Source organism: Rhagoletis pomonella, unplaced genomic scaffold (genome assembly GCF_013731165.1).
Source record: "Rhagoletis pomonella isolate Grant_MI unplaced genomic scaffold, Rhpom_1.0 Rhpom_scaffold_03214, whole genome shotgun sequence".
NCBI classification, from domain to species: domain Eukaryota; kingdom Metazoa; phylum Arthropoda; class Insecta; order Diptera; family Tephritidae; genus Rhagoletis; species Rhagoletis pomonella.
In genome coordinates, this window is record NW_023461767.1 from 1 (window position 1) to 23,198 (window position 23,198).

General features: G+C 35.6%; 1 pseudogene; it reads left to right on the top strand.

The window, feature by feature from the left end:
* Window positions 1–1,510: 1,510 nt before the first annotated feature.
* LOC118754027 lies at window positions 1,511–3,460 on the top strand (annotated as a pseudogene).
* The last annotated feature ends 19,738 nt before the right edge of the window (window positions 3,461–23,198 follow it).

A 23,198-nucleotide genomic window follows, 5' to 3' on the forward strand; every position in this document is an offset into this window, starting at 1 on the left:
CGCGTATTAATTTAATTAAAACTTTTTTAACAGGTGGCAACTCTTCCAAAAAATTTGCCTTTTTTCCACTGTAGGTCATAAGCTATCTGCTTGCAAAATTTGATGCAAATCCGTTCAGTCTTTTCCACGTGTTAAAGAATTACACTTTTTGGGCAGGTGGTAACTCTTAAAAGAGTAGCCTATTTTTCAACCTAGCTCATAAGCTATATGTGTGAAAACTTCCATGCAAATCAGTTCACTCATTTCCGCGTATTAATTAAATTAAACATTTCTAACAGGTGGCAACTCTTAAAAAAAGTAGCTTACTTTCTAACCTAGGTCATAAGCTATCTATGTGCAAAATTTCATGCAAATCCGTTTAGTCGTTTCCGCGTATTAATTTAATTAAACTTTTTTAACAGGTGGCAACTCTTCCAAAAAATTAGCCTATTAGGTTCCAAAAAATTAGCCTAGGTAGGTCATAAGCTATCTGCTTGCAAAGTTTCATGCAAATCCATTCAGTCATTTCCGCGTATTAATTAAATGAAACTTTTTTAACAGGTGGCAACTCTTAAGAAAAGTAGCCTATTTTCCAATCTGGGTCATATGCTATCTGTGTGCAAATTTTCATGCAAATCCATTCAGTCGTTCCCGCATATTAAATAAATGAAACTTTTTTAACAGGTGGCAACTCTTAAAAAAAATAGCCTATTAACCAATCTGGCCCATAAGCTATCTGCGTACAAAATTTCATGCAAATCCGTGCAGTCGTTTCCGCGTGATGATTTCCCAAACATCCAGACATACAAACTTTCACATTTATAACATTAATTAGATTAGATTAGATTAGATTAGATTATTCTGAAAATAATTGAATTAATAATATACATATAAACAGGTTTTCATTTAAATGTATATTATTTTTTTCTTTTCTTTCAACATTTATATTAATTTTAAATTCTTTAATTTATTTTATTTTTTAGTACAAATAAATTAAACTGTCTAAATATTTATAAAAGTTTTTAAGTTAAAAAAACTAATAACCCTCAAATTTATGAATATAAGTTAAATCTTTTAAGCCTTAGTATTTATTTTTACTCCTTTAGAATTGCAGTCTAATATCATTTTTGACTATAAAGCCTAACAGCTTAAAAAGAATTAATTCTTATAAATAGATTTACAGTCTATCGCCTAAATTCAGCCGGCCGCTGTGGTGTAGTGGTGAGCAGTGCGCGCTTTCACTCATCAACACCGTGGTCAAATCAACATCGCAAAAAATATGGAAAAAGGTTTATTTCTTAACAGCGGTCGTCCCTCGGCAGGCAATGGCAAACCTCCGAGTGTACTTCTGCCATGAAAAAACAGCTTCTCATAAACATACAATGGCCGTTCGGAGTCGGCGTAAAACTGTAGATCCCTTCGATATGTGTGACAACATCAAGGCGCACGCCACAAGTCGGAGGAGAGGCTCGGCCAAACACTAACATATGTGTAAGCGCCAATCTACTATCATTATTATTATTAATCGTGACCATGGCTATTTCCAACAAATCATAAGGATATTGGAACTTTATATTTTATTTTTGAGGCTTGAGGAACTTCGCTTAGAATTTTAATTCTAGCTGAATTAGGACACCCAGGAGCTTTAATTGGTGATGAACAATTTTATAATGTAATTGTAAGAGCTCATGCTTTTGTTATAATTTTCTTTATAGTAATACCTATTATAATTGGTGGATTTGGAAATTGCTTAGGGCCATTAATATTAGGAGCGCCAGACATAGCATTTCCTCGAATAAATAATATAATTTTCTGATTATTACCTCCTTCCCTTACATTATTACTAGTTAGTAGTATAGTAGAAAATGGAGCTGGAACAGGTTGAACAGTCTACCCTCCTCTCTCATCTGTTATAGCTCATGGAGGAGCCTCTGTGGATTTAGCTATTTTTTCTTTACATTTAGCAGGAATTTCTTCTATTTTAGGGGCAGTTAATTTTATCACGACAATTATTAATATACGATCAACTGGAATTACATTTGATCGAATACCTTTATTTGTATGAGCAGTTGTATTAACTGCATTATTATTATTATTATCTTTACCAGTATTAGCAGGAGCTATTACAATACTTTTAACAGATCGAAATTTAAATACATCGTTCTTTGACCCAGCTGGTGGGGGAGATCCAATTTTATATCAACACTTATTTTGATTATTTTGCCATCCAGAAGTTTATATTTTAATTTTACCCGGATTTGGAATAATTTCTCATATTATTAGTCAAGAATCAGGAAAAAAGGAAACCTTCGGTTCATTAGGAATAATTTATGGAATAATAGCAATTGGACTTCTTGGTTTTATTGTATGAGCACATCATATATTTGCAGTAGGAATAGATGTTGATACACGAGCTTATTTTACTTTTGCTGTACAAACAGGTATTAAAATTTTTAGTTGATCAGCTACACTACATGGAACTCAATTAAACTATTCTCCAGCTATATTATGAACCTTAGGGTTTGTTTTTCTATTTACAGTAGGAGGTTTAACAGGAGTTGTTTTAGCTAATTCATCAGTTGGTATTATTCTTCATGATACTTATTATGTAGTTGCACATTTTCGTTATGTATTATCAATAGGAGCTGTATTTGCTATTATAGCATAATTTGTTCATTGATACCCTTTATTTACAGGATTAATTTTAAATACAAAATGATTAAAAAGTCAATTTTTAATTACATTTATTGGTGTAAATTTAACCTTTTTCCCCCAACATTTCTTAGGATTAGCGGGTATACCTCGACGATATTCAGATTATCCAGATGTTTATACTAAATGAAATGTAGTTTCAACTGTTGGATCTTCTATTTCATTACTAGCAATTTTATTTTTCTTATTTATTATTTGAGAAAGTTTAATTTCACAACGACAAGAATAAATCCAATACAATTAAACTCTTCAGTTGAATGATTACAAAATACACCTCCAGCAGAACATAGATATTCTGAATTGCCTATTTTAACAAATTTCTAATATGGCAGATTAGTGCAATGGATTTAAGCTTCATACATAAAGTATTTTACTTTTATTAGAATATTTATAAATAAATGACAACATGAGCTGCCCTTGGCCTTCAAGATAGTGCCTACCCTCTTATAGAACAACTTACATTTTTTCATGATCATACACTTATAATCTTAGTAATAATTACTACCTTAGTTGGTTATTTAATATTTATATTATTTTTTAATAATTATACAAACCGAAATTTATTACATGGCCAAACTATTGAAATAATTTGAACAATTCTGTCAGCTATGGTACTTTTATTTATTACATTTCCTTCTTTACGATTATTATATTTATTAGATGAAATTAATGAACCTTCAGTAACTTTAAAAACTATTGGACATCAATGATATTGAAGTTACTAATATTCAGATTTTATAAATGTAGAATTTGATTCTTATATAATTCCAACAAATGAATTAACTGCAGATGGATTACGATTATTAGACGTAGATAACCGAGTAATATAAATTCTCAAATTCGAATCTTAGTAACTGCAGCAGATGTAATTCACTCTTGAACAGTTCCCTCTTTAAGTGTAAAAGTTGATGGAACTCCTGGTCGTTTAAGTCAAACTAATTTTTTAATAAATCGACCAGGTTTATTTTATGGACAATGTTCTGAAATTTGTGGTGCTAATCACAGTTTTATACCAATTGTAATTTAAAGTATTTCTATTAATCACTTTATTAAATGAATTACAGATAGAGTAAATTTAACACTAGATGACTGAAAGCAAGTATTGGTCTCTTAAACCACTTAATAGTAAACTAGCACTTACTTCTAATGAAAAACTTAGGTAAAAGTATAACATTAGTATGTCAAACTAAATTTATAAAAATATTGAATATTTATTAATTCCACAAATAGCCCCTATTGGTACTTTTATTTTATTCAGAATAATAAATTACTATTCAATAATTCCTAAATCTCATAAATCTCAGATTTCACAAAAATCAACTAAAGCATTAAATTGAAAATGATAACTAATTTATTTTCAGTATTTGACCCTTCATCAAGAATTTTTAATTTATCAATAAACTGAATAAGAACATTTTTAGGATTATTAATAATTCCATCAGTATATTGACTTATACTTATCATGTATTCTGAAATTCAATTTTATTAACAATACATAAAGAATTCAAAACATTACTAAGACTATCAGGTCATTCAGGATCAACTTTTATTTTTGCATCATTTTTTCATTAATTTATTTAATAATTTTATAGGATCATTTCCTTATATTTTACAAGAACAAGTCATTTAACATTAACCTTAACTTTAGCATTACCTTTATGATTATGGTTTATAATGTATAGATGAATTAATAATACTCAACATATGTTTGCTCATTTAGTCCCACAAGGAACTCCTGCAATTTTAATAGTTTGTATTGAAACAATTAGTAATGTAATTCGTCCAGGAACTTTAACAGTTCGATTAGCAGCTGATATAATTGCAGGTCACGTATTAATAACATTACTAAGAAATACAGGCCCTTCACTTTCGCATATAATTATATCTTTACTTTTAATTGGTCAAATTGCTTTATTAATTCTTGAATAAGCAGTTGCAATTATTCAATCTTATGTACATATTTGCCGTATTAAGAACATTATACTCTAGAGAAGTTAATTAATGTCAACACACGCTAATCGCCTCTTTCACTTAGTAGATTATAGCCTATGACCTTTAACAGGAGCTACTGGTGCTATAACTTCAGTTTCAGGTTTAGTAAAATGATTCCATCAATATGACATTTCATTATTTGTATAAGGAAATATTATTCCTATCTTAACTGTTTATCAATGATGACGAGATGTATCACGTGAAGGTACATTTCAAGGACTACATACTATCTCTGTTACTTTAGGTCTTGTTACTTTAGCTTCGGGTAATTTTATTTATGTTATCTGAAGTATTATTTTTTGTATCTTTTTTTGAGCTTTTTTCATAGAAGATTATCACTTGCTATTGAACTAGGAGCATCATGACCGCCTATAGGAACTAAACTATTTAAACCATTTCAAATTCCTTTACTAAATACAGCAATTCTTTTAGCTTCAGGAGTAACTGTTACATGAGCACATCACAGTTTAATGGTAGGAAATCATTCACAAGCTACACAAGGGTTGTTTTTTACAGTACTATTAGGTATCTACTTTACTATTTTACAAACGTATGAATATATTTATGGATCTACTTTTTTTATAGCGACAGGCTTCCACGGAATTTATGTATTAATTGGAACTACCTTTTTATTAGTATGTTTAATTCGACATTTAAATAATCATTTCTCAAAAACTCATCATTTTGCATTTGAAGCAGCTGCATGATACTGGCATTTTGTTGATATTGTTTGATTATTCCTTTATATATTAATTTATTGATGAGGAGGTTAATTAATTAATTATTAATATAGTACATAAGTATATTTGACTCCCAGTCATAAGGTCTACTAATCTAGTAGTATACATAATGTTTCCAATTGCTATTATAACTTCAATTTTAATTATTATTACTAGAGAAGTTATAATATTAGCATCAATTCTACCAAAAAAACATTAACGGATCGAGAAAAATTTTCACTAGGGCGGGTCGAAAATCTATTTTTTCTCAAATCCCTTGGTAATAGTGAAAATATATTATATGATGAAGTCAAAAACAAGCCTGCAAAGTATTAGTATTTTATTTTAATGGTAAGAGCCCGTCCATCGACCGCCAAGTGATCCACATCTCACTAGCCGAATAAGACCAATTCTTGTTCAAAATTCTGGGTTCAGCAAAAAGGTTTGGTGCATATTATTAGATAATGAATCCGTTAACCCAAAAGATAAAGTCAAATATCATTTCTCGCAGCCCTTTAGTTTATCGTTAATCTCAAGGTTATCTGTTTTCAACAAAATTTAATTGTTCTCTTGATAATTGCACCGGCGTATAGTCAAAAGATGTAAAGAACAGCATTAATATTACTGGCGTGCATTTATGTCGCTGTTTCCAAATATTCTAATCTTTTTTTAATATTAGCTATAGTTTGCGAATTTTTGCAAATTTTGGAACAATTTCGGTAGCTCTAATAGAAAAGCCATTATTTTCCATCATCGTGGAACAACATTTTTTATGCAAATGAGTATGGAAACACTGAACATACACAACTTCTAGAAACACTGATTAGTTTATTTATGTTTATGCATACAATATAAAAATTGCAAATATGTATAAGAAAATGACAAAAAATTTTGTTCAAAAATTTTTTTTATTTTAAAATAATTTGTTTATAATCTGAACGATTTTCGTCATATTATTATCCTAAATCAGTAAAAGTAAGTCTTGCCTTCAATTTGGTATTTATTACGTACCGATCGAGTTACATTTACTAACGTTATATCGAAAAACTTAAGTGGATCTCCAGTGTTTTCTAAAAAAATTACTCTTCAATTTTATACATAAATAACTTTTAAATGAAAGAACCAGATTACAGAAAAGTGTGCCAGGGAGTGACTTTTTTCGTTCAAGCTGAATGCAAAGCAATATCGTCCAATTGGAGGGTCCTCAAAAGGATTTCCCAGGATATGTTAAAGACTATTACATTTATTTTTTAAGTAAAATATTTATGTTATTTATTTTATCTTAACACTTAATGCACGTCCCCTACTTTCGTATAACGGCAAATTTTGAAACCGCGAAAAATGTGCTTCATCGGTGACTAATGAAACCATTCCGCACCATTTTTCAATACTGCATAAATGGACTCACCCTAATTGTATTATGTTAAAGTGTGCACATACTTATATGCTGGAAACTGCTATTAACTTATCAAACGATTCCTAATCTTTGACAATACATGTTTGACTTCATTCACCACGATCTTGAAAACTGACCAAATCGGCGTGACCAAGTTTTAATATTATATAAACATACGAAGTCATTAAAACGTATGAAATACATCTCGTCTCACTTTTTTGTATTTTTCACTTCAGCAGAAGTAGTTAAGAATTGAAAATTCATAAAGGAAAATTATAGCTTTTGTAAGTTTTATCTAATATCTTAAAAACTAGTAGACTTATTGAAAAATGGTAAATGAACGCGAGTTACTAAATTTAGTAACCCTTAATTTGATATATCGTCCTGTTTATAACAATTAACGCATTTCATAGATATTACAAGCCAAAGTCTAATTTTCAAAATTAATACATTTTGATTCAATTTCGTGGGCTAAAGATAAGTTCCGTGCGCAGAAGTGGAAAACTTTTGACTGCCGTTCTCCTGGGAGTGGCCAGAAGCGATTCTTGTGCGTACGGTTCAAATCGCAGCTCACAACGTCCGGATATTTATATCCACGTATCCTCTGGGTAGCAACCAAACACCCGTTTGGGAGCGAGCTAAAGTGAGAAGGCGTAAAACTTCGCGTGCGCTGGGTTTGGGTCCCGCCACGTTAAAACCCCGCCCAATGAAAAGAAAAAAACAGCCTCGGATGAGACCCCCTTTTTCTGATGACGACCACGGCAAACGTATAAAGGACTATGATTTAGAGGTATGCACCTGGAATATCCGGACCCTTAATGGGGAAGGTGCCTCTGCCCGGCTGGTTGATGTCCTCGGGAAGACAAAGGCTGACATCACCGCCATCCAAGAAATGCGATGGACGGGGCAAGGTAAAGTGAGCGTGAAGCCTTGCGACGTCTACTACAGTTGCCACGTAAAGGAGCGCAAATTCGGTGTTGGATTCGTGGTAGGAGAGAGACTCCGTCGCCGAGTACTGGCGATCACCCCGGTGGACGAACGTCTAGTCACAATCCGCATCGAAGCTAGATTCTTCAACATCTCGCTCATCTGCGCCCATGCCCCGACGGAAGAGAAGGATGAGGCGTCCAAGGATCTCTCCTATGAGCGCTTGGAACGTACATATGAGCGCTGCCCCCGACACGATGTCAAAATCGTGCTGGGCGATTTTAATGCCAAGGTGGGCAAGGAAGGGATCTTTGGCGCCACTGTCGGAAAATTCAGCCTCCACGACGAAACGTCCGATAACGGACTGGGGCTGATCGACTTCGCCGGGGCCCGAAATATGGTAATATGTAGTACTATGTTCCAGCATAAGAACATCCACCAAGCTACATGGCTGTCTCCAGATCGAAAAACGAGAAACCAAATCGATCATGTTGTGATAGACGGAAGGCATGCTACAAGCGTTTTGGACGTACGTACACTCCGAGGGCCAAACATCGACTCGGACCACTATCTTGTTGTAGCCAAGATACGCACCCGCCTCTGTGCAGCAAAAAATGTGCGCCCAACAATGCAAGGAAAGCTTAACGTCGAAAAGCTGCAATCACAACAGACTGCCAATTTATTCGCCACTCGACTCACACACCTGCTCTCTGAGAGCACTCTTCAACAATCCAACGTACGCGAGCAGTGGAACCACATTTCCCGATCATTAAGTACCGCCGCCGAAGAAGTAGTTGGATTTCAGCGAGCCCGAAAGAACAACTGGTACGATGAGGAATGTCAAGAAGCCGCAGAGAAAAAAGATGCCGCCTACAGGGCCACGCTGCGATCGGGCGCAACGCGAGCCATGTGGGACCGTTATAGGGAACTGAAGAAGGAAGCGAGACGTATTTGCCGCAATAAGAAGAGAGAGGCCGAAATACGTGAGTGCGAAGAGCTTGAGATGCTGGCCGACAGGAAGAACGCCCGAAAATTCTACCAGAGGGTTAGGCGACTTACGGAAGGTTTCAAGACCGGGGCGAACTCCTGTAAGAACAACAATGGCGACCTAGTGACCGATGTCCAGAATATACTTAAATTGTGGAGGGAACACTTTTATAACCTACTGAATGGTAGCAGCGCTGAAAGTAGTGAGGAAGACGAACCCGAGTCCCCAGTCGATGATGATGGAGTAGCTGTCCCACCGCCTGACTATGACGAGGTACGTATAGCGATTACGCGGCTGAAAAACAACAAAGCTGCTGGAGCTGACGGCCTGCCAGCCGAGCTATTCAAGTACGGCGGCGAGGAGCTGATGAGGTGCATGCATCAGCTCGTATGCAGAAATGGTCAGATGAACGCATGCCCGACGACTGGAATTTAAGTGTGCTCTGCCCAATCCACAAGAAAGGCGACCCCGCCATACGCGCCAACTACCGCGGAATTAGCCTTCTAAGCATAGGTTACAAGGTCTTATCGAGCGTATTGTGCGAAAGACTGAAGCCCACCGTCAACGAGCTGATTGGACCTTATCAGTGTGGCTTTAGGCCTGGAAAATCCACCATAGATCAGGTATTCACAATACACCAAATCTTGGAAAAGACCCGCGAGAATAGAAATCGACACACACCATCTATTTGTCGATTTCAAAGCCGCTTTCGACAGCACGAAGAGAAGTTGCCTTTATGCCGCGATGTCTGAATTTGGTATCCCCGCGAAACTAATACGGCTGTGTAAAATGACGTTGAGCAATACCACCAGCTCCGTCAGAATAGGGAAGGACCTCTCCGAGCCGTTTGATACCAAACGAGGTTTCAGACAAGGGGACTCCCTTTCGTGTGATTTCTTTAATCTTATGTTGGAGAAGATAATAAGAGCCGCAGAACTGAACCGCTCAGGCACAATACTTTATAAGAGCGTACAATTGCTGGCGTATGCCGACGACATCGATATTATCGGTAAAAACAAGGGCTACGTCTGTTCTGCCTTCTCGGGATTGGATAGAGAAGCAAAGCGAATGGGTCTGGTGGTGAACGAGGACAAAACGAAGTATCTCCTGTCATCACACAAACAGTCAGAGCATACGCGTCTTGGCACCCACGTCACTGTTGACAGTTACAAGTTTGAAAAAGTAGACGACTTCGTTTATTTGGGAACCAGCATTAACACCAATAATAATGTCAGCCTTGAAATCCAACGGAGAATCACTCTTGCCAACAAGTGCTACTTTGGGCTGAGTAGGCAATTGAGAAGTAAAGTCCTCTCTCGTCCTACAAAGATCACACTCTATAAGTCACTCATCATGCCTGTGCTGGTGTATGGCGCGGAGGCATGGACAATGAAAACATCTGATGAGGCGGCTCTTGGAGTTTTCGAGAGAAAGATTCTGCGAAAGATTTACGGACCTTTACGCGTTGGTGACGGCGAATATCGCAGACGATTTAACGATGAGCTGTATGAGCTTTACAACGATATAGACATAGTGCAGCGAATTAAAATTCAGCGGCTCCGCTGGCTTGGCCATGTCGTTCGGATGGACAGAAACGCTCTTCCTCTGAAAATATTCAACGCGGGCCGCGATGCTGGTAACAGAGGAAGAGGAAGGCCTCCTCTGCGTTGGAAAGACCAGGTGGAGAAGGACTTGGCTTCACTTGGCATTTTTAATTGGCGTCAGTTAGCACAGAAGAGAAATGACTGGCGTGCTGTTTTGGACTCGGCCAAAATCGCTTAGGCGGTTACAGCGCCAATTAAGAAGAAGAAGAAAGATAAGTTTTAAATTAATCTTTCGTGGCCAATAAGAATTGGCTTAGACGTAAGACATCATAATATTACTATTACAATACGGTCAGTCGACTTTTATTTTCCCCCATACAAAATCGACTCAGCCTAATGTTCACCTTTTGAATGTGGATTTGATCCAAAATCTTAATCACGTCTTCATTTTTCTTTACGATTTTTTTTAATCACAATTATTTTTTTAATTTTTGATGTAGAAATTGCTTTAATTTTACCAATAATTTTAATTATCAAAATTTCAAATATATTTATATGAACAACCACTTCAATTATTTTAATTATTGGTTTATATCATAAATTAAATCCAGGAATAATAAATTGATCAAATTAGGGTTGTAGTTAACTATAACATTTGAACTGCATTCAAAAAGTATTGAAGTTTCAATATACCTTTATTAATTGAATATGAAGCGATTTATTGCAATTAGTTTCGACCTAATTTTAGGTAATTTAATACCCTTATTTTAAATTAATATTAATCTTAATTGAAGCCAAAAAAGAGGCTTATCACTGTTAATGATAGAATTGAGATTTATACTCCAATTAAGGAAGTATGATGTTCAAGAAAAAGCTGCTAACTTTTATCTTTTAATGGTTAAATTCCATTTATACTTCTATTTATATAGTTTAATAAAAACATTACATTTTCATTGTAAAATTAAAATATTTGATTTTTATAAATTACAAAGATTAATTCACTACATTCAAGAATTATATAATTACCCTAACATCTTCAATACTATACTCTAAATTTAATCTACTTGAATAAAATAATAAAAAAATCTAAATACAAAAGTAATTCATAAAACAAATAATAAAAGATAAATTTTTAAATTATTATTATGAAGAAAAAAATTTCAATTAGAAAATTAAATTAATCTATTATATAAATTTTGACCACCTAAAAATTCTGATCAACCTTGGCCAAATGATTTATAAACTACTCTTAATGGAAAATTAATAATTCCGTAAGTAGAAATATAAGGTATAAATCATATAGAACCAAAAAAATAACTAATTAAATAATTATTAAATGATTTATTTAAATGGAATAAAGAAACATAAGAAATTATATAACCTATAAATCCTCCAATAATACAAACAAATAAAGTTAATAATTTTATATATATAATTTTATATATATAGGTAAGAATTCTCCCCCAATAATTCTTATAATTAATAAACCTCTTATTCCACGAAGCATAATTCAACCCTCATCTCTTTAAAGAACCACAATTTAATTCTCCTGTTATTGAATAATAAATTAATCGAAAGGAATAACAAACTGGTAGTCCAGTACCAAAGCGATGCCGACAACTGGAAGCAATCCACACAAAACACCTACATATTGGTGGACGGAAAACATAGCTCAACTAAGACGAACGTGCCTCCACCTGAGGCGTACTTACACCAGGGCCAGGCGTAGAAACGCTGCAATCGAAGAGGCACAACTATACTGTCGCCGCTCCGTTTTGAAAATGTATAAAAATACGCACACAACTCTTACCCGCTTAGGTGGTGTAGATCCGCGTGCCATATTCTGCACGGGTGCTCCGCTGGCCGCTGCTATGCCGGTACCGTCCAGATGGGTTGTAGGAAAGAATTTGCTAGCGTGCTTCGCAAATTTATTTTTATTAGCCCCAAAGGCTCCTCGTTGGCGATAAATTATTCATTATTAAATTGGCTTTAGTTAATTACACCCGCTGTAACTACTTGGCGCTTGAAATGAAATACAATGGTTTACTTTAAAAAATTAATTTACTTTATTCTTCGTCCGAGTTAGTGAATGGAGAGCAATGGGGTATAGTCATTGCGCTGGGTATGCAGTTACAGTTGCATGGCTATACTCAATCCCGACTCTTGCGTCCTCGTTCGCGCACTCTGGGCAACGTGAGCAACCCATGTGCGAGATGCGGTAACCAATCCGAGTGGAGCCTTGGGTCACGGCAGAAAGAGAGGGAGCTTCGTTGGGGCCACTCTGACTTATTCGGTTTAAGGGCTCACTGAAGTCTGTAGCGTCTGTTCACCAGTAGGTGCGGCTGCAAGCGGGTGTCTGCTTGGAGCAAGCGGCTCGCTATATAAACGTGTATTTGGTTGCGAAACCACCCCCGTCCCAGCAATGGGTTTTGCACTGGGCTTGGGACCCGCCACGTAAAAACCACTTCCAGTGAAGAAGCAAGGCAAAGCCTCGGATGAGATGGACAATGACAACATCCGATGAGGCGGCTCTTGGGGTTGAGAGAAAGATTTTGCGGAAGATTTACGGTCCTTTACGCGTTGGCGACGGCGAGTACCGCAGACGATGGAAAGATGAGCTGTATGAGCTTTACAGCGATATGGACATAGTGCGGCGAATTAAAATACAGCGACTCCGCTGGCTTGGTCATGTCGTTCGAATGGACACCGACGCTCCAGCTCTGAAAGTATTCAACTCGGAACCCGCTGGTGGTAGCAGAGGAAGAGGGAGGCCCACACTGCGATGGAAAGATCAGGTGGAGAAGGACTTGGCGTTTCCAATTGGCGTCAGTTGGCACAGAGGAGAAACGACTGGCGTGCTTTGCTGAACTCGGCCGAAATCGCTTAGGCGGTTACAGCGCCAAAAAAGATGAAGAGAAGTTAGTGGAATGGCGGTTCGCGAATGAATGTACAATCAAATACCAAAAATGACGCCTTAGCTCAAGTGAAAGAAAATAACTGTTTTTAGGTTGGCAGTAGTACCAATCTTATGACAGTGCTGAATAGCGCTGCTATATCTATAGGGTTACCATTACATCACCCTCCTTTGGAAAGATTATTGTAAGGTGATCAGGCTTACAATAATCCATTGCTCTAAAAGGGCGATGGCAAATTGATGTGGAGGAACGAGATCCATAATCAAAAGTTATTTCCTTCCCCCCTTAACTCACTCGTCCATATGAATTTGTAGATATTTACTGAATTCAAAAAAAATTTCCACTTGAACTAATAAACGCTATAATTTGGTCTTAATTAACTATTTCTAGTAATTTAATCTATCAATATAGTATTACAAAATATAGGAAAGTTATTTTTTTTTTTATATATAATCCTACTTTTTTCTTATCTACTATTTGCATGATTTATTTTATACGAACTAAAATTTATATTGGTTTTCTTTATATATTTTACAGATGTTTTTTTTTGTTTTTTTTTTCAGAGTGAAATAGTATCCAAAAATTTATTTTAATATGATTTCAGCTGAATAACTACGCGTAAATTTTTTATTTTTACAATAATTAATGTTTAGGTATAGCTATTGTGTATTTTTGACATATAAATTTAATTCATTTGTGAAGCTTAATACTTAACGATTATAACTAAGTATATTATATTCATATAAGTGTATCTGACGTGGAGGATTCATATTTGGTTAAATTGGACATTTTCTCAATATAGAAAAATATATGGTATTTACATGTTTAAAAATTCATAAAAAAAAATAGTTAAGAGCCCTTTTGTATTCGGTTTTTGTGAACCGTTTGTAATTTATTTTTGGTTTTATCAAACCGTCTACTTTTTGTACAACGTGTGGCCCTTGATATATGCTTTCGTGTTTGACTCTGGGCTCTTTTTGTATTAGAACTAGATCGTGTTCTTTAATTTGTACTGGCCGAGAGTGTCTATCAAATAAATCTTTGTTTCGGATTTTATGATTATTAGTTAATTCTTTGGCTATTGCATGTGATTTCTGCATACGGTATTTTACCTCTTTTGCATAGTTTTCAACGTTATATATCGGATCTATCTCTTCTTTTCGCAATTCGTGGGGTAGAGTTGCTTTTTTGCTGAAAACTAGTTCGAAAGGAGTAAATTGGTTATCAAATACAGTATTAGGTGTTGTATTATGTAAAAATGTGAAATATTTCAAAAAAGTGTCCCAGTCAGAAAATGTTTCGCTCAAATAAGCGCGTAAATATTTGTTAAAAACTCTATGGTTGCGTTCAATCGTTCCAACGGTTTCGTGGTGGTGTGCTGTTGAAAAGTTATGGTTTGTATTTAAAAGTTTTGTAAGCTCTGAAAAAATGTCATTCTTATATTCGGTTCCTAAATCAGTCCTAATAGAATTCATTGTGCCGTATATTAATATGTAGCCTTAAAAAATAGCTGAAGCCACAGTTTTGGCACTTTTGTCTGGTATCGCAATGGTTACTAAATATTTTGTCAGATCGCAGATTATGGTGACAGCGAACTTGTTACCATATCGCGTTTCTGGCAAAGGGCCTATTGTGCCAATAATAACTTCTTCAAAAGGTTTACTAGGTGTTGCAGTTAAAACCAATTTTTCTTTGTTTTTAGGCTTAGCTTGGTTCAGTAAACATTTCTCACAACTTTTACGAATTTCGATATGTCACAGGTCATGTTTTTCCAGAAGTATTTAGTACGAATTTTCGCATATAGTATTTTTAGTCCGCAATGTCCTCCACTTATTGGGTCGTTATGGTAGATTGTCATAAGTTGGTGTTTCTTTTCGTTGTCGGTCACAGTTTCGACAGGATCTCTTAATATAATATGTAATGTATTTAAAATTTTATTTCAGCGATTTTTTAAGCTAGCAATTGTGAAGTGACGGAAAAATTCATCGTCTTTTGGCCATTCAATCTTCTTAATTTTGCGTTTGCTGGCTTCAATTTCAAGCCTCGAAAGTAAATCATCTAAATTCATTATTTCGTTAGCAAATACATAACTAAGTAACTCGAGTTTTTTATGTTTTATATGTGCAAAAATTCGTAAATTTTTCATTTTATCATCTTTATCATAAGTAATTTCAGATCTTATACGCGGTATCTTTTTTGAAAAGTTATAAGAAAATGTATCATAAACGTTTAATGTCTCCTGTTTTTCATCTTCGTTATTATCTGTATTTTGTATCATTTTACCATTGTCTCTTCTAGTCATTGATCTCGTCTGAACTGCCAAGATACTTTTCGTTGATTCCCTTATTTCGTCTACCGTTATACGTGAGAGTGCGTCTGCGCCAACATTTAATTTTCCTTTAATATATTCGATTGTAAAATTCTGCTAGTTCTAACCTTATTCTTGAAAGTTTTGAAGAGGGGTCTTTCATATTGAACAGGTATACTTATGGTCTGTGGTCTGATTTTACTATAAAATGCGTTCCATAAATGTATGGTCGAAATTGTTTAATGGCAAAGTAGATAGCTAAAAGTTCTAACTCAATTATTGGTTTTTTTTTTTTTTCTGCATTGTTAAATGCCTTTGAAGCGAAACATATTGGTAAATCACAGCCTTGCTGTTCTTGGCTAAGTATAGCGCCACACCCTATTCTTGAAGCATCAACTGTAATTATAAATTGTTTGCTAAAATCTGGATATTGTAGCAATTTCGGTGACATCAAGGCTGATCGCAACGCATGGAAAGCTTCATCACATGTTTCATCCCAAGCGAATTCTACTCTTTTTCTGCTTAATTTGTTTAAAGGTGCTGCCAGAGTTGCAAAATTAGGTATAAACCTTCTGTAATAGTTTGCAAATGCGACAAAACGTCGTACTGCATCTTTGTCTGTAGGTTTAGTATATTTTTTAATTGCAACTATTTTTGAATCGTCTGGCAGCAGACCTTTGCCGAACATGTGTGTTTTAAGTTGAAATTTCGACAAGTTTCGAAAACCTTCGCTAAATTTTTAATGTGATGTGATTCACTGCAGCCTATGACAATAATGTCATCTACGTATAAAAATGCTACGTTAGGTGGAATACCAGAAAAAGCTATACTCATCATTCGTGAGAATGAGTTGGGTGCTATACTTAAACCGAATGGCAATACTTTCCATCGATATGCTCCACGGTCTGTGCTAAAAGAAGTTATATCACGTGAATCCTCATGTAACGGGATTTGGTGAAATCCAGAAAAAAGATCTAAAGTAGAAAAATATTTAGCTCTGCCAAGATTGTCTAAAATATCGTCAACTCGTGCGAGAGGAAATTTATCCGCAATAAGTTTTTTGTTGACTGTGCGGAAATCAACGCACATACGATATGCTTTTTGACCATTAGTAGACTTTTTAGGAACCAAAATTAGAGGACTATTGTAATTGGAGTAACTTCCTTCAATTAAATCGTTATCTAGTAATTTATTAACTTGACGAGTTATCTCTTCACGTTGGGAATATGGTAGACGGTCATATACCAGGTCAGTGTCAGTCAACCTAAGTTTCTGTTCATAAAAATTATTTAATGTCTTTTTGTCATTGTCAAGAGCGAAATGTCGGCATATTTGATGCAAAGGTCAAGTAAATTGCTGTTAGCTTCTGTGGAGAATTGGTTTTTCAAAATATTCGTTAATTCGTTCGTTCTTAATTCTTCTGTCTTGGTCTTATTAATTGAGTAAACGTTATAGTCAGAAAGTTTTTCAGTCTTAATGTTTACTTTCTTTACATGTTTCACATCATCTGTGGTATTTATGATTTTGACTATTGGGTTGCTTGTACTAACGATGCATTCTGCCGTGAATACTCCGTTATCAATTTCTTGTGAATCCACAAAAAGTGGTTCTGGGGAACTTCCTAAATTAAAAAGACGAAAAACTTCGCATCTGGGTGGAATTACGCAGGTATCGCTTTCGGTTCCGTGAAGAATCGGAATCGCGACTTTCTTATTACCTACCCCGAAGGAAATGCAATTGCTTGCATAGCTGATAACGCATTTATTTACTTTCAAAAAGTCTTTACCCAATATACCGTCTGCAGGGATGTTGAAATCGTCATTAACAACATGTAACGTATGTTTTGTAAAACAGTCCGAAAAAGTCAAATTCGTCGTAATTTTGCCTAGAGTTGAAACGGTGTTTGAAGTGACGCCCGTAATGTTAATTATATCGTTCGTATTTATAGAGAAATGTTTATCAATGCTAGAAATTTTTATTAAAGAAATGTCGGCTTGCGTGTCGACTAAAAACGTGCTAAATTTGTTTGAACCATTAATTCGCAATTTAATAAAATCAGAGTAATTTAGATTTAAACAGTATATGCCTTTTGTTGAAAAGCAGAATTTAGTTGTCCATTTCTTCCACCCTCAGTGTTCGCTCCTGAGGGGCGTGGGCGTTTAAAGCGCACACATTAGCATTATTGCGTGAATTTGGACGTCTATTACTGTTATTGTTGCTGTTATTGTTTCGATTGTTGTTGTTTGATGACCGATTACTATTATTGTTGAAATTGTTACCGTTATGCCTTGAACTGTTATTGCTGTACCTACTGTTATTAGCGTTATTATTGTACCTATTGAAATTTGAGTTGTTTTGTCTGAAATTGTTATTGTTGTACCTATTAAAATTGTGCCCTCTGAAACTACCTCTAAAGCTATTTGGCCTATTTACTCGGGATCGAAACGCTAACACTTGACGCTCTTTCACTTGATTCTTTTGTTCGACTATCATTTTTGCCACTACGTCTTTTGAATCACTGAAGGTAGTTTGAGTCACTGAAGGTAAATTGAGTTGACCAAATCCGACCGAGTATTAAGTCTACAAACGTTAACTGTTTGCTCGACTGCCATTTCATGGGCCTTAGATTGTGTCATACCTTGCTCAAAGAACGCTCTAATGCATCCTAAAGCTCCTCGACACGCTTAGCAAATTCCGTATAATTGTGATTTGTGACATGTAAAGATGCAATTTTCCCAGCTACAACTTTCGAGTTGTCTGGTTTTATTCTGTTTCTCAACGCATCTTTTATTTGTCTAACAGAGTTAACTCACGTGCTTTGCCTTCGAGCTTCGATCTCAAAAATGATATAAAAGTTGTATTTAAATTTTCGTCTGCAAAATCTTCAATTAAATTAATTTTGTCTATAAACGATTGAAGGTCTAGCGGATCTCCGTTGTAATTTTCCCTAATGATTGAGGCACAAAGACTAATAAAGGATTTCTTCTGTTCAGGGTTAGTCATGTCTAAGAATTCTTTAAAAATGGTAGAAATATTTGGTGAACTGGTAGCTGTTGACGGCTCGTCGGATACTGTTAGCAGATCTTTAAAGGATGGAAGCGAAGTACTTCTGAACTTCAGTACTGAATTGTACCGAAGCTTCAGACTTGGCGTCACTAAATTATTCTTCTGACTCAGAGTCAGCTAAGTCTGATTGGCAAATTAGCGATAAGCTATCAGGTGGAATCCTAACGCGACAATTCAGTTTATTAAAGCACTTTGCTAACTGTTCCGTGCAACGGGCTAATTTACCCTGCACTTCCTTGAGATCACGGGTATGAGCCGAACTATTGCCAATAACTAGCAGTAAAATATTATTGTAAGCTGTAATGAGCGAATAATTGTATTCGTTTAATTTTTTCGCATCGTAGACAACGGTCTATTTTGTAAAATGCGCTTAGTAATTTTATCAAAATCTGATTTATATGCTTTAAATTGTTTGTCGAATTCGCTCATAACCGGCTAATGTCAATGTCAAAAGTACATAGGAATATGGTATAAATGTCGGTTATATTGACAATGTATTTAAATTTCGATTACTTTAGTAAATCGTATTTTGGCAAAAGTAGGAAAAAAAACTTTGTAAATCAATAAGTCACTCACGTCACTTAGAATCTAATCATTTTTAAGTAGTATTTTAAAGAAAATGCATCAGAAATGCAATAAAATCTAAGGCTGAGTTTAGCACGTCACTTGGCGCATACTTATATTATACAAATTTTGGAAAAACGGTATTTAGATTTACGTCACTTAAATCTAATTATGTAAATGTATGAAAAATGTATATAAAAATGAATTAATTAGTTGTATGAAAAAAATTCACATATAGTCTAATATGAATTTTGAAAAGGAATTATGGTGGTTGAATCACTTACTTCAAATTATTATTGATTGAAAATCTGAATTTCAGAGGTCATTTGAGTTAATGATAGTTTAAAAGTAGAATCGCGCCGCAAATTTAGCTTTAGCTTTTAGTAAATTCGCGTTTTTTTTTTAACGAGGCCGCTTAAAATTAGCGTTTTTTTTTTTATGTATGAGCAAAAAAACCCTTTTCAAAATTCATTTCACTAACTGGGGGGTTTTTTTTTTGCTTGAAAACTATGTTAATTTTCCACATAGCCAATATTTTGCTTTATAGTTAAATTGAAGTAACTTTGTTTTGTATGTTTAATTTTTGTTCACAAATAAGAATTCATCAAGAAAAATTTGTCTTTTTATACGTTACTCCCTAATTCTGAATATACGAGTGGAGCTAATTGTGTAGCGCAAATAAATGTTTTTAATTTATAGAAATTTTAAATAATGTTTTAAATCACCTTTAATATTTAAAGTTAAATGTGGAGAAAAAAAAAATATGTATATATGTATGGTTACTTAGGTCACCCGAACTGTCTGACTCCCTCGCCGCAGTCTGTACAAAAAGTTGCCCAATTAATTTCCCTCGCCGCAGTCTTATTGTTCCGTGTTTCCCGTTTCTCTATTGTTGCTGGTGTTGTGGTAATCCGTTATCGTGGGTTCGTGCGCTTAACGGTTTATGGCGGTGCTGTACCGCTTATCTGGCGTCAGTCGCCGTTATATAAATGTGTATCAGTGTGTGGTGCCGCTGCTGCTGTTGTTGGTGGCAGCAGGGCTTTCCGCTGTATCCCACGCAGTTGGTAACGCTACAGCGTGCCGTTTTACGCACCGTTACGTGCTGCGTTATGCGCGTTATTAGGTACTGCTGTCGTTGGTGGTGGCAGGGCTTTCCGTTATGTGCAAAAATGCAGGTGACAAAGTGGCAGCGTGGCGTTTTATGTGGCGCTATACGGGTGACGTTGTACAGCACCCCGTTATTGCCTACCGCAATAAAACTTTGTGCATCGACTTCAGCACCTTGCTGCACCAGAAGCACATCGGACACGCCTGCCGTCCAGGGTGTCAAAAAAACTTCTTCCTCCTGGCCACGCTCACCGTCACGGTCGCCATGTCGCCGCTCCGTTTTGAAAATGTATAAAAATACGCACACAACTCTTGCACGGGTGCTCCGCTGGCCGCTGCTATGCCGGTACCGTCCAGATGGGTTGTAGCAAAGAATATGCTAGAGTGCTTCGCAAATTTATTTTTATTAGCCCCAAAGGCTTATTAAAATGGCTTTAGTTAATTACACCCGCGGTAACTACTTGGCGCTTGAAAGGAAATACAATGGTTTACTTTAAAAAATTAATTTACTTTATTCTTCGTCCGAGTTAGTGGAATGGCGGTTCGAGAATGAATGTACAATCAAATACCAAAAATGACGCCTTAGCTCAAGTGAAAGAAAATAATTGTTTTTAGGTTGGCAGTAGTACCAACCTTATGACTGTGCTGAATAGCGCTGCCCTATCTATAGGGTTACCATTACAATACCAAGCTGCTAGAAAATAACTCAAACGTGAGGATATAAACAGAAATCCCTGGGGTTTCGGAGACAAGGTGGTAATGAAAAAACTTGGGGCCATGGGAAAACCACCAGAGCCTAGCGCTCAAAAAAATGGACTATATAGTAAGCGAACTCTTTCGCACGCATGAGGCATTAACCAAAGAAATGGAGCCTATCATCGCTCCTCAAGAAATACGACCATTTAACGCAGTAGAGCTCAAGTCCGCCACTAATAGAGTAAAGGCCAAGAAAGCACCAGACCCAGACGGCATTCCAGCAGAAGTTCTAAAAATAATCGCCACAGAACGCCCTCAAGTGCTTCTAAATATGTACAATGCCTGCCTCAAGAACGGAATATTCCCAGAAATCTGGAAAAGGCAGCAGCTCATCTTATTCTTCAAAGGAAAGGGAAACCTTGACTCACCATCAGCGTATCAACCACTCTGTATGCTGGACACAGCTGGAAAACTGTTAGAAAGGCTGGTAAAACCTAGAATAGATGCGGCTATCGCTAGCGGGGGTGGACTTTCCTCAAGACAGTATGGATTCAGGCACGGTAGATCAACAATTGGAGCTATAAAACACGTAACAACAACAGTAGAAGCCGCATACCAACAGAAAAAGCTAGTCCTGCTTGCAACCTTAGACGTTCGCAATGCCTTCAACACCGAAAAATGGGAAAATATGATACACGCACTATAAGAAGTCTACAACATACCCACGTACCTTAGACTCATGGTCAGAAGCTACCTAGAAGGCCGGGAGTTATTGTACCATACCACCGATGGACCCCGGCAAATGACGATCACGTCGGGCGCAGCACAAGGCTCCATTCTTGGGCCAGACCTATGGAACGTTAGCTACGACGGAATATTAAGCCTTGAGATGCCTGATGACACATATTTAGTAGGCTACGCTGATGACATTGCCGCAGTGATCACCGCAAGGCACACCGAACGACGGCGACGGGCGCTATGTGCATATTTTAGAGCTAAAATCAAATTTCTAATCTATAAAATTTTACTATCAAATCCATCTTCATTAAATATTTCAAACTTAAATTCGCTTAACCCTCTAGTAGGCTGAAGCGCCTCCAGACGGTCGTTAACTAAACACCTTTTTAGTGCACCTATAATATTTTTTTTCTATATTCGTAAGGCACGATCTTTAGAAAAAAATCGCACCTTTACGGCGGTGTAAACTTTAATCCGTTATGTCAATCCGTTTTATTTTAAACGGCAGTTGAATTACAGATTTTGAAAACACGGTTAAAATTAATTATTTTTTGCTATTTAGTAATTTCGTAAATACAGAAATTTTTTCGTTTGAAACATTTTTTTATATAAAAAAATTCAGTGGATTTCGTTGTTAAAAGCACCGTATTTTAATATATGTTTTATAATTATGTCACCATTCGAAATGGAGAAAATTGCTTTCGAACACAGACCGTCTACAGACCGGCTTGCCGACATATAAAAACCCAGTTTGCGTTTTTGACCGTCTGCAGACGGGATTGCCGGTTCGTAGGTCAACATTGTGTAAGAGAAAGCTGAAAATATGTGTATGTATATAGGCGAGCCCGTCTCCAGACGGTCTTGGTTTTTCTCCCGTGTAGGAAAGTTACTGTCACAGATCGAAATGGACATCGTTTTTGGATTTCTCGTACTAAATTCACCCATTCCTGAATTTTTCAACTCATAAAAAAATTGGCTTACTCCAGGGTTAAATAAATTTATTGTAACCCATTTCAACTTAAATATAAGCTACAACTTGATCTGATATAAATCTTAATAAAAATTATATAAAATTATTATTCTTATAAAATATTCTTATAACGACGGTATATAAACTGAAAACCAAATTTAAGCAAGGTACATCAAGGATTATCAATTACAGAACAGGTTCCTCTAAATATACTAAAATACCGCCAAATTTTTTAAGTTTCAAGAACATAACTAGTACTACCTTAGTGTTTATATTTACATTTTAAATAATAGGGTATCTGATCCTAGTTTATTTACAAAATTTATAAGCTTTAATTTATCTAAAATAAAAATTTATAAATTTAAGATTTCACCTAATAAATTTATAATTAATTTATTTATATAAAATTTAACTCACCCTGAACTAATTTTATTTGTATTTGTATAACCGCGGCTGCCGGCACAAATTTAGCCAATACTATATGAAACTACTATTTACAAATTACTTTGAGTAAAAAAACGAATTACTTGGACTATAATAAAATGTACTTATTATTTAAATAAATAAAAATTCATGC